The sequence below is a fragment of the Meles meles genome, chromosome 15, assembly GCF_922984935.1.
Source record: "Meles meles chromosome 15, mMelMel3.1 paternal haplotype, whole genome shotgun sequence".
NCBI lineage: Eukaryota > Metazoa > Chordata > Mammalia > Carnivora > Mustelidae > Meles > Meles meles.
The window spans coordinates 82,529,099-82,545,079 of NC_060080.1; the positions used below are offsets into that span (position 1 = coordinate 82,529,099).

At 43.4% G+C, this 15,981-nt stretch overlaps 1 protein-coding gene across 9 annotated transcripts in view; it reads left to right on the forward strand.

The window, feature by feature from the left end:
- The first annotated feature begins 4,143 nt into the window (after positions 1 to 4,143).
- The window catches only part of ENTPD6 (ectonucleoside triphosphate diphosphohydrolase 6), a 44,034-nt gene continuing 32,196 nt past the window's right edge, over positions 4,144 to 15,981 (forward strand). For 5 of the 9 annotated variants that reach the window (XM_045979888.1, XM_045979886.1, XM_045979887.1 and 2 more), the window contains exon 1: positions 4,144 to 4,271. The gene's annotated coding sequence lies outside the window, so the exon portion shown is untranslated. Of the gene's footprint in view, positions 4,272 to 4,638; positions 4,776 to 6,619; positions 6,711 to 15,981 lie in introns of all 9 variants that reach the window. The other 4 variants (XM_045979890.1, XM_045979891.1, XM_045979885.1 and 1 more) reach the window with 4 other exon arrangements.

Here is a 15,981-nt window from a genome sequence, read left to right on the forward strand (position 1 = left end):
ATAAAATATACAAAATAAAACTCAACATCCTGTAATGATTTTTAAAAACTATTAAACTGGGTTAAAAGCTCTTAAAAGAAAGTTTTCTTAATCAGATGAGGGGCACATTAATATTTAATGATTAAAAAGTGAAGGGACTCCATGGAAGGGAGAACAGCAAATACACAGCTGCTCAAGGAGTTAAACAGAACAATCTTCCACATTAGTCCATCTGATAGTTAACCCAACCACCCAGAACACTACTTACTCTTGTTATAGCCACATTTCTTGGGGTCCCAACTAGATGATCACTATGGCGCAGGTGGCCTCTGTTGACCATATATCAGGAAGTCAAAGGAGACCTTGTAATGGCCAATGTGGCAGGCAGAAATAATAAAAGCCAACCTCCTCTGGGCAAGAGGAAGTTTTCCCTCACATTTTTCATGCATGTACTTTTGAAAAATGGAGGGCTAGCCATGAATACAGAGGATGTGACTTTTCTGGAGAGTTAAAAAAGAAAAATTTGAATGGGAAAGCAGCAATTTGTGGTTATACTCTCCAGAGAATCAGAAGTGACTAAGATATTTTGTTATCAAAATGACCTGTGAGCAATGGATGTCTTAGAAAAAAATCTCCCCAAAACAAATGCTGAAAAAGGAGTGTAAGTAGTTGGGGAGCCTAGATGGCTCAGTCAGTTAAGCATGTGCCTTTAGTTCAAGACACGATCTCAGGATCCTGGGATGGAACCCCTTGTTGGGCTCCCTGCTCAGTGGGGAGTCTTCTTCCCCCTCTGGCTCTCTGCCACTCATGCTCTCTATCTCACTTTCCCTCTGTCTCTCTCTAATAAAATAAATTCTTAGATTAAAAAAGGAGTGTGTGGCCCCAGGGAACACTAGTAGAGTGGGAATGTAAGACAGGGACAGGGAGTAAGCCAGTATGGGTCATTGCTCTGGGCAACTGGGGCTCAATTCCACTGTAGAACTTGCCAGAGTGTTCTACTTGAGGTGCAAGGGAGGGAGAGGCAAACGATCCAGGGTATTCACACCTGTCATTGGCTAAGGGGAAGCATTAGCCGCCTGGCGCTTCCAGTTGTCAGGCATGCTTGGGCCAAAAGAAAGCTGTCATGGGGAGAATCACTGGTGATTGAAGTGGGAAGGATATGGGGCAGGGAGGGTGCTGGTACATTCTGCTACCAGGGCAGTGTGGAGTCCATGTTTTTCTGTTTCATATAACAGATCTGCAGATGTCCCCCTGGATTGATGTGAGTAGGTAGATAAATCTGAGCAAGTATCTGTACAAAATAATGGGCTTCTGCCACTCTGTCCTTAGTCACACTGGGTAAACTGCGGCAATTTAGTAACTCATTTACCTCTTCTAAAACTTCCTTACCTCCCAAAAGTAGGGCCAGTCATGCCTCCCTGCTATCAGAGCACTTGCACACATTTTCTGCCATCCCATATCGTTGGTATCTGTCCCATTTCCTGTATGTCCAGAACAGGTACCACTTGGCTTGCATCATCTTTCACCTGAAAGACTGAGCTGCTGCTTCTTGGCTGAACAGTGAAAACTGCCAAAGCACTACAATTAATCTATGCATTCCTTCAACAAGTACTTATTGAGCATTGTCTTGGTTTGGATTTCCCCAAAGGCACTCTGGACAAGAGCTTAGATCTAAGTAGTTTATTTGGGAAAGGGGACCAAGGAAGAATAAAAAGTCAACCCAAGGGGCTGGACATGACTGAGCTGGTTACCACTGTAAGAAACTCAGGCTCAATCTAACTCTCATGAAGCATGGAAGGCTGAAGCATTCAACCCCAATTAGTTAAGGGTTAACTTCCCTTAACTTCCAGATTATGCCTGCTCCCAGGGCTACCAGAGAAAGTTCTAAGGTAAGCTCTACAGTGGACAGCAAAGAGCTACTTGAGGTGGCAGCATTCATGGGAACTCTCCTCCACCACCGGAGAGGTGAAGTCAGAAGTGGACTGAGGGAATAAGGTAAAAAAAAAAAAAAAAAAAAAAAAACAAAAACCAGTGTCTGCTAGAGGTACCTACCACCTACCACATGCCAGGCAGAGTGCTAGGTGCTACCCATGCAACAACCATCAGGACAAACCACTTCCTCACTTCCATGGAATTCACCTTTCAGTAAGGTATAAGGAATATACCAATGTACAAATGAGCAAATAAATAATGATGGGTTTGAAAAGTACTATTGAGTAAATTTTACAAAAAGATTATCAGGGGAGGGGGACAGAACCACTCTACATAAAATGTTTTGATGACATTTGAGTTGAGTCTTAAAGGAGGAGAAAGAATCTATGTCTCAGTCCATTGGGACTCCTATATGACAAAAATATCATACAGTGGGTGGTTTATAAATAGCAAACATGTATTTCCCACTGTTCTGAGGGCTTGGAAAGCTAAGATAAAGGCACTGGAAGATCTGGTTTCTAAGGGCTGGCTTCCTCAGAGGCCTGCCTTCTGGCTGTAACTGCACATTACAGAAGGGGCAAGGGAACTCTCTGGAGTCTCTTTTATAAAGGCATTAATCACATTTATCTCCCAAAGGCCCTAATACTATCACCTTCAAGGTTTATGATATGAACATATAAATTTGGGGAGTATACAAATATTCATACCATAGCAGTTTACTAAGCAAAGACCTGGGGTAAGAGCTTTCCAAGCAGTGAATGGCATATACAAAAGTCCATGTCAGTGACATTGACAAGTTCTAGAAACTCTAGGAGTGAAATATGGTGAAGGTGATGTTATGGTTGAGGTGGACAGAAGAAAGTCATCACAGTTTCATGAACAGAAATTTCAAAATATTAGAATAAATGTAAATTTAAACTGTATGTGAGATAGAATTTTTCAAACAGTGGGTTGGCACAGATACAAAGGTTTGTAATGATTCCACTGGGGAAAAGTGGGGAAACCCACACTCCCATATATTATTGTGCGTATGTAAGTACAATGTCTAAGAAGCAATTTAGCCACATGTATCTTAATATTTAAAAGAAAAAGGGGAAGGAGGACATAGTCTTTACCATAGCAATTCTAAGAATTTTTCCTATAGATATACCCACACATGCACACAAAAATAGTCCTCTAGGATCCTTGTAGCATTATTCATGATAGCAAGCATCTGGAACAAGGGACCCTATGTGCTAACTGCTGTATAAACAACCAAGTCTCAGCAGTTTGACCTGGTGAAGAAGGGCAGAGCCCAAGCAGGTGCTCATGGTGATGACATGCCCCGTGCCAACTCCTGGTCTATGTATGTTGTCCCTGTGTCCTGCCTGGTTAGCTCTGACTCGCTGTCGAAAGTGCCACCATCTCGACCACAGACCTAAGAGCACCGTGTGCTTCTGGAATCCACTAAGGGCCCTCCCAGGGTCTCCCCCTTCCCCTGCCCCACACCACCTCGAGATGGGGGGGTTCCGAACCAGCTCCAGAGGAGGTACACACTCGCCTCGTTGGCTAGATGCTGTCACAGGGCAGCCCAGCTGCCAGGGAAGCTGGGAAGGCCGCTCCAGCACTGGGCTGAGCAAAAGGGGACTGACTGAGCAGACATCTGGCTGACCTTACCACCATGATCCTTAAATGAACCGGGGGCCTGCGTGGATGCCTAACCGAACTCGGAAGCTCCAGCCAACCTTGGCAGCGCCTGGGAGGAGTTAGGAAAATGGAGTCAAGAACAGGAGAGCACTGCCTGTTCTGTTGTAGTTGCATTTTCTGTCATGTATGACCTCCAAAAGAGAAGGCTGGGCGGGGAGGCTTTAGGTGTGGGGGGACCCAAGGAAAATTCAAAACTTCCTCAGGCTGGTCAAGGTCAAGGTTGTGAGGTTAGGGCGGTAACTCCTTGTCCAGCACCACAGCCTGCCCTGCCGCCCAGAGGGACCCCTGCGAGCAGGGACAGGAGACGAATCCGGCCGGCGAGGGCCGGACTGGCGCTCTGGAGCCCAGACGGGCCAAGACCCTGGCCACGGCTGACAGTAGGCAAACCCATTCTGAAGGGAACCGCTACACTTACCCGCCCCAACACCCGGCGGCCGCGTCTGAGCCGCGGGGCTCACCCCGCCCAGCGAGTCCGCCGCGGCTGCGCACTGGGTCCCCAGCGGCCCGCTCCGCCCGGCCGTGACGCGAAGCGCACGGGGGCGGGACTGCTGCTCCCGGGATCCGCTGGATCGCGGCCTGTGGGCGGAGGCCCCGGTAACGGCGGCCGGGGAGCGAGAGCTGGGAAGCTTACTCTGGCGCCCGCGCGCTCCCGGGAAACAGAACCTCCTTCGGGGGTAAGGCAGAGGGGACCCTGCCGGGTAAGGGCGGTCCAGGGGCGCGTGTGGGGCCAGCGGAGTCCGTAGGGCCCGAGCAGCTGCACGTGGGCAGCCCGGCGTACTGTGCGCTGCAGGAGGGGCCCGAGTGGAAGAGGGTCGGGCCTTGGGGATCTAGACCCACACACCTGTCAGCTCCTTGGTCTCTAGCAGCGGCTCCAGCAGGCTGACTTAGGGTCATTCGCACGCGGGTCTTCCCTCTTGCTGCCTTCCTGTCCTGGCTCCATTAGTCCTTCCAGAACTCTGGGTTCCGCTGACCTGTGAGGGAAGCGGGCCGCGTTCTGGTTACTGCATGGGCCAGACAGCAAGGGTTTCTACCCCGAGGAAGCCTGGAGCTGCTGCATTCATTCATTCGGCGTTTGCGGACCCCTTCCCAGCTCTGCGCCAGCTGCAGGAGATCCAACAGGGGAAGGACTGGCGAGGCTCCTTCCCGCCTGGGCCTCACAGCCCAGTTGGAAAGCCCAGGTAACAGGCAAGACCATGCCATTCTGACACTACTGCAGGTGGGAGGGACAGTAAATGCTGACATTGCTGTGGTGACCAGAAGAGCTCAAGGTGGTTCTGCCCGAGCTGAGGCATGAGCCAACAGTGCTCCAGGCTACCAGAAAGAGAGAGAAGGAGAAAGACACCCTGAGGTGGATGGAGATGAACACCGGGCTCGACTCCCTTCAGTGGAAATCCTTGAGTCGGGAAAATGAAAGAGGAGGGAGACATGGACAGGGAACCATGGAAGGAAGGAAAGGTGGCGGTTATCTTAAGTTCAGCTCGGAGCCATAGAATGGTTTTAAGGGTTGGGGGAAAGCCTGACTTGTTTTTGTAGATTATGATGAGTGCAGCGCTTCATATCCCAGGCATCCATCCAACAGAATCAGCCACCCAGAAGTGTCTGGGTAGCTCCAGCTGTCCCCCCAGACACGTGCATTCCAGGATCATGCACACCAAGCCATACATTGTACATCCTTCAAGATCCTGTGGTGGTCCTAACCCATAGTCCTCCACCCCCCCCACCCCCCCACCCCCCCGTGAGGGAATCTGAAACTCTAGAAGGGAGGTTCTTGGGGATAGGTAGATAGCAGCTGTGATTACAAGGGCTTTCTGACCCACTGTGCAAGAGCCATGATGGGTGGGGGATTTGGTTTTGTCTGGGGGAGGTTCTCCTGTTGGTGTTACCAATACATTAACAAGGTTCGTTGGGGGCGGGGTCATGGGACGCATAGTGGTATAAATCCAGAAATTGTTTTCTCTACCCCCCCATTCATTCCCTCGTAAGCATCAATTGGCTAATATGATGTGTGTCTCTCTCCCTTGTGGAACCTAATATGAAAAATCAGAGAGGTGGACAACCATGTAAAGAGATCTGGAAGAGCTTCCCCGCCCACTGTGTCTTGTGGAAAGGAAACAACCGGTGGTGTTAACAGGGCTGAGGCATATATGTATACTTTTTTTCAGAGAAGGAGAAAGAAGTCAGTTTAAACCTCCAGGAGAATAAGTAGTGGTTTATTAATGTCGTTAAATTTTGGATAGGTTTTTAGCATATGTGGAAGTCATTTGCACACATGGCTCTTTTGTGTACTTTAAAAGAAAACCTTGAAGAAACTGGCTAACAGAGTGTGTGGCCACTGATCCATATCAGATAAAGCTTATATTTCCAAGAGCTCACCTGCCATCCCCAGCTCCTAGAAAGCTAGCTGAGGGATGGGGCAGGCACCTGCCTCCGGCACCACTGTTCCACACCCAAATTCTCTCTGACCCCGACCTCCATCTGACAGAGGGTAGCCCCTAACAGGAGCCAGATGAGTACAAGGTTTGCTGAGCCAAACCTCTCTTTGCCTTTGTGCACCTTACATCATGCCCCACCCTACTCCCAGCCTACTCCTTATTACCCACCTGGCTTACCCTTCCTTATGGCCTTATTCTAAACGCTCTCTCTCTCTTTTAAAGGACAAAACTAAAGCTGGGTCGTTTTCTTGAGTGGACCTCTAGGAAGGACCTGATTGACACATTTACACTATGGTGTTAGTGGTGCCCATGGAAATGCAATTTGCTCCTCTGGAAATTGTCTTAGAGTGCTTAGAATTACTAAACACCTTAACCCAACGGAGTGAAGCTGGCTTTTAGGTTTGCACCTCCAGGACATGGAGGTGCCTGTGGGCCAGGCTTTTCCAGGCTCTGTGCTCCCTTAAATGTTTTCTGTTTGGACTCTGTTTATGGCGGGCTGAGCTTGTTGGTGTGTAACTGTAATGATTATATGCGTGTAATTTCATGTGAGTATTTTTTGGTTGTCTAAAGTAGAGTCTTAATGTTAATAGGGAAAGTGAAATGATGGAGCACATTTGATTTGGAGACAGAAGCCACAAAGTCTTGTCTGTGCCTCACCACATGCCAACCGTGTGATTCCAGGCAAGTCTGTTTCCAGATACTTCCTGGGTCTTGGCACTGTTATATGGAAATAAGTTGTCATCTGTTGTATGGTGTAAGTGCTGGCTTTGTGGGTCTCTGGCAACAGGATATAGCATATGTAAAGGGTATTTTTTTAGTGGGTAGAGAAGTTTATTTATTTATCTTAAAAGATTTTTTTTTTTATTTATTAGAGACAGAGCATGAGAGGGGAAAATGTCAGAGGGAGAAACAGACCCCCCGTGGAGCTGGGAGCTGGATGCAGGACGTGATCCCAGGACTCTGGGATCATGACCTGAGCCCAGTTGCTTAATCAACTGAGCACCCAGGTGCCCGTGGGTAGACAAGTTTAATAAAGAGCAACCTTTGCCTCAAAATCTGTTGTACCACCTATTAAATCTGATCATGTAGGTCATGGTTCTTAGACTAACATAGGACATAATACAAGTTGATTATGTAAAAGGGTCTTATACCGGTGCTGCACTGGCCCACTGGCTGAGAGGAACAGGAGAGCAAGCAAAAAAAAAGAAGAAGGATCTTTTAAAACATTGTCAGGTTATAAGATGTTAGTATTACTTTTGTGTCCTTATTGTTCATCCTTAGAAATAGCTGCTTTATAGTAAAGCTTGAAATCGGGTAACGTGATGCCGCCAGTTTTGTTTTTGTTTTTCAACATTTCCTTAGCAATTCGGGGTCTCTTCTGGCTCCATACAAATTTTAGGATTATTTGCTCCAGCTCTTTGAAAAATACTGGTGGAATTTTGATCGGAATGGCATTAAAAGTATAGATTGCTCTAGGCAGTATAGACATTTTAACAATGTTTATTCTTCCAATCCAAGAGCATGGAACAGTCTTCCATCTTTTTGTGTCTTCTTCAATTTCTTTCATGAGTGTTCTGTAGTTCCTCGAGTACAGGTCCTTTACCTCTTTGGTTAGGTTTATTCCCAGGTATCTTATGGTTCTTGGTGCTCTAGTAAATGGAATCGATTCTCTAATTTCCCTTTCTGTATTTTCATTGTTGCTGTATAAGAAAGCCACTGATTTCTGTACGTTGACTTTGTATCCTGCCACGTTACTGAATTGCTGTATGAGTTCTAGTAGTTTGGGGGTGGAGTCTTTGGGGTTTTCCATATAAAGAATCATGTCATCTGCGAAGAGACAGAGTTTGACTTCTTCCTTGCCAATTTGGATACCTTTTATTTCTCTTTGTTGTCTGATTGCCGTTGCTAGAACTTCTAATACTATGTTGAACAAGAGTGGTGAGAGTGGGCATCCTTGTCGTGTTCCTGATCTCAACGGGAAAGCTGCAAGCTTTTTCCCATTGAGGATGATATTTCCTGTGGGTCTTTCATAGACAGATTTTATGAAGTTCAGGAATGTTCCCTCTATCCCTATACTTTGAAGCGTTTTCATCAGGAACGGATGCTGGATTTTGTCAAATGCTTTTTCTGCATCAATTGAGAGGACCATGTGGTTCTTCTCTCTTCTCTTATTGATGTGTTCTATCACACTGATTGATTTGCGAATGTTGAACCAACCTTGCAACCCAGGGATGAATCCCACCTGGTCATGGTGGATAATCTTTTGAATGTGCTGCTGGATCCTGTTTGCTAGGATCTTGTTGAGAATCTTTGCATCCATATTCATCAGTGATATTGGTCTGAAATTCTCCCTTTTGGTAGGGTCTTTGCCTGGTTTGGGGATCAGGGTAATGCTGGCTTCATACAAAGAGTCTGGAAGTTTTCCTTCTGCTTCAATTTTTTGGAACAGCTTCAGGAGAATTGGTGTTATTTCTTCTTTGAAAGTTAGGTAGAATTCCCCAGGGAATCCGTCAGGTCCTGGGCTCTTGTTTTTTGGGAGGTTTTTGATCACTGCTTCAATCTCATTACTAGATATCGGTCTATTTAGGTTGTCAATTTCTTCCTGGTTCAATTTTGGGAGTTTGTAGCTTTCCAGGAATGCATCCATTTCATCTAGGTTGCTTAGCTTATTGGCATATAACTGTTGGTAATAATTTCTGATGTTTGTTTCTATTTCCTTGGTGTTAGTTGTGATCTCTCCCTTTTCATTCATAATTTTATTAATTTGGGCTTTCTTTTCTTTTGGATTAGTGTGGCCAATGGTTTATCGATCTTATTGATTCTTTCAAAAAACCAGCTTCTAGTTTCATTGATACGTTCTGTATCTCTCATTTCTACCTCATTGATCTCTGCTCTAATCTTGATTATTTCCCTTCTTGCATGTGGAGTTGGTTTGATTTGTTGTTGATTCTCCAGTTCTTTAAGGTGTAGAGACAGCTGGTGTATTCTGGATTTTTCAATGTTTTTGAGGGAGGCTTGGATGGCTATGTATTTTCCCCTTAGAACAGCCTTTGCTGTATCCCATAGGTTTTGGACCGAGGTGTCTTTATTCTCATTGGTTTCCATGAATTGTTTAAGTTCGTCTTTGATCTCCTGGTTGATCCAAGCATTCTTAAGCAAGGTGGTCTTTCGCTTCCAGGTGTTTGAGTTCCTTCTGAACTTTTCCTTGTGATTGAGCTCCAGTTTCAAAGCATTGTGATCGGAGAATATGCAGGGAATAATGTTAGTCTTTTGGTATTGGTTGACCAAGACAGCGTGGTACTGGCATAAAAACAGACACATAGACCAGTGGAACAGAGTGGAGAGCCCAGATATGGACCCTCAACTCTATGGTCAAATAATCTTGGACAAAACAGGAAAAAATATTCAATGGAAAAAAGACAGTCTCTTCAATAAATGGTGCTGGGAAAACTGGACAGCGATATGTAGAAGAATGAAACTCGACCATTCTCTTACACCGTACACAAAGATAAACTCAAAATGGATAAAAGACCTCAACGTGAGACAGGAATCTATCAGAATCCTAGAGGAGAACATAGGCAGTAACCTCTTCGATATCAGCCACAGCAACTTCTTTCAAGATAAGTCTCCAAAGGCCAAGGAAACAAAAGCAAAAATGAACTTTTGGGACTTCATCAAGATCAAAAGCTTCTGCACAGCAAAGGAAACAGTCAACAAAACAAAGAGGCAACCCACGGAATGGGAGAAGATATTTGCAAATGACAGTACAGACAAAAGGTTGATATCCAGGATCTATAAAGAACTTCTCAAAGTCAACACACACAAAACAGAGAATCATATCCAAAAATGGGCAGAAGATATGAACAGACACTTCTCCAACGAAGACATACAAATGGCTATCAGACACATGAAAAAATGTTCATCATCACTAGCCATCAGGGAGATTCAAATTAAAACAACATTGAGATACCACCTAACACCAGTTAGAATGGCCAAAATTAGCAAGACAGGAAACAATGTGTGTTGGAGAGGATGTGGAGAAAGGGGAACCCTCTTCCACTGTTGGTGGGAATGCAAGTTAGTGCAGCCACTTTGCAGAACAGTGTGGAGATTCCTGAAGAAATTAAAAATAGAGCTTCCCTATGACCCTGCAATTGCACTGCTGGGTATTTACCCCAAAGATACAGATGTAGTGAAAAGAAGGGCCATTTGTACCCCAATGTTTATTGCAGCAATGGCTACGGTCGCCAAACTGTGGAAAGAACCAAGATGCCCTTCAATGGATGAATGGATAAGGAAGATGTGGGCCATATACACAATGGAGTATTATGCCTCCATCAGAAAGGACGAATACCCAACTTTTGTAGCAACATGGACGGGACTGGAAGAAATTATGCTGAGCGAAATAAGTCAAGCAGAGAGAATCAAGTATCATATGGTCTCACTTATTTGTGGAGCATAACAAATAACATGGAGGACATGGGGAGATGGAGAGGAGAGGGAGTTGAGGGAAACTGGAAGGGGAGATGAACCATGAGAGACTATGGACTCTGAAAAACAACCAGAGGGTTATGAAGGGGCGGCAGGGGGGTGGGGGGGGTGGGAGGTTGAGGAACCAGGTGGTGGGTAATAGGGAGGGCACGTACTGCATGGAGCACTGGGTGTGATGCCAAAACAATGAACACTGTTATGCTGTAAATAAACAAATAAAAATAAATATTAAAAAAAAAAAAAAGGAATCCCCCCCCCAAAAAAAAATAGCTGCTTTAGAACATTGTCTATAAATACTTTTTGTTTAATGATCTCTTAGCAATGGAAAACTCTGGGTTATAGTAACCTAATGAAAGGAGGCCTGTGAGAAGTTTACTTGTAGGTGAGCGCTGGCTGCCTGGGAACAGGCATTCCCCAGATCACATTTCAGCCTCTGCTCGTTCCTGGATCTTCTTTTTCTCATTGATGTCTTCACTCCTGATCTCAGCTAACATTCTCTTGATGCAGATCATTCCCTAGGTCCCAACCCCAAACTTGCTGTCTCACAAGGGTCAGTTCCATTTCTGACCAATGTCCTGCTGTCATTTCAGATTTAACATATTGAAAACCTGGTCACAATCGTCTCCTGCCCAAAGAGCCCCTTTCTAAATGGCCTACTTCTGTTGGTGGCCATCATCTGGGTCCTGAAGCATTGTTGATGGCTCCATCAACTAGACTCTCAGATAGCCTTCTTCACCAGCAAGTATTGACTGAATGGCTGCTGGGCTCTGGTCTTGTTTTGGGGTTGGAAGACCCAGGACGAGTGGGCTGGTCCCTGTTTCTAGGAGGCACTCTAACCAGGTGAAAGAAAGGCGAAGTGAACAACTCCCCATACTGTTTACACACTGAAAAGCCCAAGAGAGAAGCCTCTAGCTGCCAAGGTTCAGAGTGGCAGTAAGCATCTTGGGTAGATTTTGTAGGAGTATGGAGAAAGGACCAAAGGAACAAGATCTTTTAAAAAAAAATGCTTAAGGTGGAAAGAATCACATTAGGACATGACCTGCTGCTGTTGTTGAGAGAGTGAGGTGAGGCAGGACTGAAACTTTAAACATTTGATGCAATAAGCAGGCCCAGCTCTCTTCCTTCTTCCCCCACCACTGCCTTTAGTCCTGTGCCCACAGAACTCATTTATGTTACCTCATGTCTGGCCTCAGAGCCATTAAAGGATTTTTTTTTCTTGTGAAAATATATATAACATAAAATTTACCCTTTCAGCGATTTTAAGTTTACAGTTAGTGGCATTCATTACATTCACATTGTTGTGCCCATCATATTTATTCATCTCCACAACTTTTTCATCATTTCAAACTGAGTTTATGCACTCATTAAACATTCCCTGCCCTACCCCAACCCCTGGAACCACTATTCTACACTCTGTCTCTGAATTTGACTACTCTAGATAATTGATGTAAGTGGACGATTAGTTCAGTTGTGACTGACTTATTTCACTTAGCATTGTGTCTTAAAGGTTCATCTATGTTGTAGCATGTGTCAGTTTCCTTCCTTTTTAAGGCTGGATAATAATCCATTTTGTATGTACACTACATTTTCTTTATCCCTTCATCTATCGGTGGATTTGGGGGCTGTTTCCATATCTTGGCTATTGTGAATAATGTGGCAGTGAACATGGGTATGCAAGTTATCTCTTCAAGACCCTGCTTTCCATTCTTTTTCTGATATATACCCAGAAATAAGATTGTTGGATCTATATGGTGATTCTATTTTTAGTTTTTGAGGAACCTCTGTACTATTCTCCATAGTGGTTCAACCATTTAATAATCCCACAGAGGGGAATATCTAGGTGTCTCAATCAGTTAAGCATCTGCCTTGGGCTCAGATCATGATCCCAGAGTCCTGGGATCGAGCCTGGGCATTGGGCTCCTTGCTCAGCAGGAGGCCTGTTTCTCCCTCTCCTTCTGCCTGCCACTCCCCTTCTCTCACTGCTTATATGCACATACTCTCTGTCAAATAAAATCTTTAAAAAATATATATATAATCCCACAGAGGTTCTAATTTCTCCATCCCTTTTCCAACACTTTAGTGGCTATCCTAATGGGTGTGAGATAATACGTCATTGTGGTTTTGCACATCTAATGATTAGTGCTGTTGAGCATCTTTTCATATGCTTGTTCATCATTTATGTATCTTTTTTTTTAAAGATTTTATTTATTTATTTATTTGACAGAGATCACAAGTAGGCAGAGAGGCAAGCAGAGAGAGAAAAGGGGAAGCAGGCTCCCCGCTGAGCAGAGAGCCCGATAAGGGTCTTAATCCCGACCGGAGCCGAAGACAGAGGCTTTAACACACTGAGCCACCCAGGCGCCCCGGTCATTTATGTATCTTTAAAGAGGTGTGTATCCAGATGCTTTGCATGCATTCATGCTATGAATTAAATTCAGTTTTTTTGTTGTCGAGTTTTAGTTCTCTATATTCCAGATATTAACCTCTGAGCAGATATGATTTGCAAATATGTCCTTCTATACTGTGTGTTGCCTTTTCTCTCTGTAGTTAGTGCCCACTGATGCATAGTTTTTTTAAATTTTCACATTTGTCTTTTTGCTTTTGCTGTCCTGTTTTTGCTTCTGGTACTTATCCAAGAAATCATTGCCAAATTCAATGCTACAAAGCTTTTCTACTATATTTTCTTCTAGGAGTTTATATAGTTTTAGGTTTTATACTTAGGTCTTCAATCCATTTTGGGTTAGTTTCTGCATATGCTATAAGGTAAGGATCCAGCTTCAGTCCTTTTTAGGTGGATATCCAGTTTTGCCAGTACCATTTGTTAAGGAGACTGTCCTTTCCCCTATTAATGGTCTTGGTACCCTTGGGAAAGGGTATCATGTATGCGAAGGTTTATTTCTGGGGTTTCTGTTCTGTTCCATTTGTTTTTGTGTCTGTCTTTATAACACTAGCACAAGTTGTTTATTACTGTGGCTTTATACTATGTTTTGAAATCAAGAAGTATGAGGTTTCCAACTTTGTTCTTTTTCAGGATTGTTTTGTGATTTGGGGTCCCTTGAGATTCCTTGTATCTCCTATGAATTTTAGGAATTTTTCCCCTGTCTCTACAAAAAAAAAAAAAAAAGTCATTTGGATTTTTATAGGGATTGCATTGAATCTGTGGGCCACTATAGCTAGTATTGATACCTTTATCAATATTAAGTCTTCCCATCCATGAACAGAGGATATATATTTATTTGACTCTTAATTTTCTTTCAGCTATGTTTTGTAGTGTTCAGGGTACAAGGCTTTCACTTCTTGGTTAACTTTATTTTTAAGTATTTTATTCTTTTTGATGCTATTGTAAATAGAATTGTTTTCTTCCTTTTCAAATTGTTCATTATAATGGATAGAAACAACTGATTCTTGTGTGTTGATATTATGTACTGCTGAAGTTATTAGTTCTAACAGTTATTTTCCTTCCCTGTGGAATCTTTAGGGCTTTCTACATATAAGATCATGTAATCTATGAACAGATAGTTTTATTTCTTCCTTCCCAATTTGGATGGCTTTTATTTCTTTTTCTTTCCTAATTGATCTGGCTAGAACTTCCAGTACTATGTTGAATGGAAGCGTTGAAAACAGGCATTCTTTCTTGGTCCTGATTTTAAAGTAAAAGAGTTTTCAGTCTTTCACCACAGAGTATGATGTTAGCTGTTGGGTTTTCATATATGGCCTTTATTATGTTGTAGTTTCCTCCTATTCCTGTTTGTTGGTTGTGTTCATTATGGAAAGGCATCAGGTTTTATTAAATGCTTTTTCTGCATCAATTGAGATGATCATATTGATTTTCCCCTTTATTCTGGGTGGATTTTTTTTAAGATTTTATTTTTACTTATTTATTTGAGAGAGAGAGTGTGTGTGTGTGTGAGAGAGAGAGAGAGAGAGAGAGAGAGCTGGAGAAGAAGCAGAGGGAGACAGACAGGCAGAATCTGTGCTCAGCAGAGTCCAGTGGGCCAGATCTCATGACCCCAAGATCATGACCTGAGCTGAAATCAAATGTTGGACACTTAACCGACTGAGCCTCTGAGGCACCCTCCCCCCTTTATTCTGTTAATGTGATATATTTGCCTTGATGGATTTTCAAATCTTGAACCATCCGTGTATTCCAGGACTAAATCCTACTTGGTCCCTTTGCTCTGTTTTTTTGAATTCAGTTTCCTGCTTTTTTTTTTTTTTTTTTTGAGGATTTTTACATCATTATTCATAAGGAATGATGGTCTGTATCTTTTGGTAGTGTCTTTGTCTGGTTTTGGTGTTAGGGTAATGCTGGCCTCATAGAATGAGTTAAGAAATGGTCCCTTCTCTTCATTTTTTGGGAAGATTTTGGAATTCTTCTTGAAATGTTTGGTAAAATCAGAGGTGACCAACAAATCAGTATTCATTTTGGCCAGGGCTTTTCTTTGTTGGGAGATTTTTTTTTTTTTTTTTTAAGTTATAACATTCTTTTTTTTTGGGGGGTGGATTCCTTTTTTTTTTTTTAATATTTATTTTTATTTGTTTATTTACAGCATAACAGTGTTCATTGTTTTGGCATCACACCCAGTGCTCCATGCAGTACGTGCCCTCCCTATTACCCACCACCTGGTTCCTAAACCTCCCACCCCCCCCCACCCCCCTGCCGCCCCTTCAAAACCCTCTGGTTGTTTTTCAGAGTCCATAGTCTCTCATGGTTCATCTCCCCTTCCAGTTTCCCTCAACTCCCTCTCCTCTCCATCTCCCCATGTCCTCCATGTTATTTGTTATGCTCCACAAATAAGTGAGACCATATGATACTTGACTCTCTCTGCTTGACTTATTTCGCTCAGCATAATTTCTTCCAGTCCCGTCCATGTTGCTACAAAAGTTGGGTATTCGTCCTTTCTGATGGAGGCATAATACTCCATTGTGTATATGGCCCACATCTTCCTTATCCATTCATCCGTTGAAGGGCATCTTGGTTCTTTCCACAGTTTGGCGACCGTAGCCATTGCCGCAATAAACATTGGGGTACAAATGGCCCTTCTTTTCACTACATCTGTATCTTTGGGGTAAATACCCAGCAGTGCAATTGCAGGGGATTTTTGAATACTGATTTGGTCTCCTTACTAGTTATGTGTCTTTAGATTTTTATTTCTTCATAATTCATCTTGGTAGATTATATGTTTCTAGGAATTTGTTTATTTCATGTAGGTTACCCAATTTATTAGTGTACAGTGGTTCATAAGACTCTCATAAGCATTTTAATTCTATAAAATCAGTAATAATGTTTCCTCTTTTATTTCTGATTTTGGTTATAATTTGAGTCTTCTCTCTTTATTCCTTAGTCAAGATAGCTAAAGGTTTCAGTTATGGTGATCTTTTCAAAGAACCAACTCTTGGTTTCATGGATATTTCTCTGTTGTTTTTCTATCCTCTATTTATCCTGCTTTAATTTTTATTG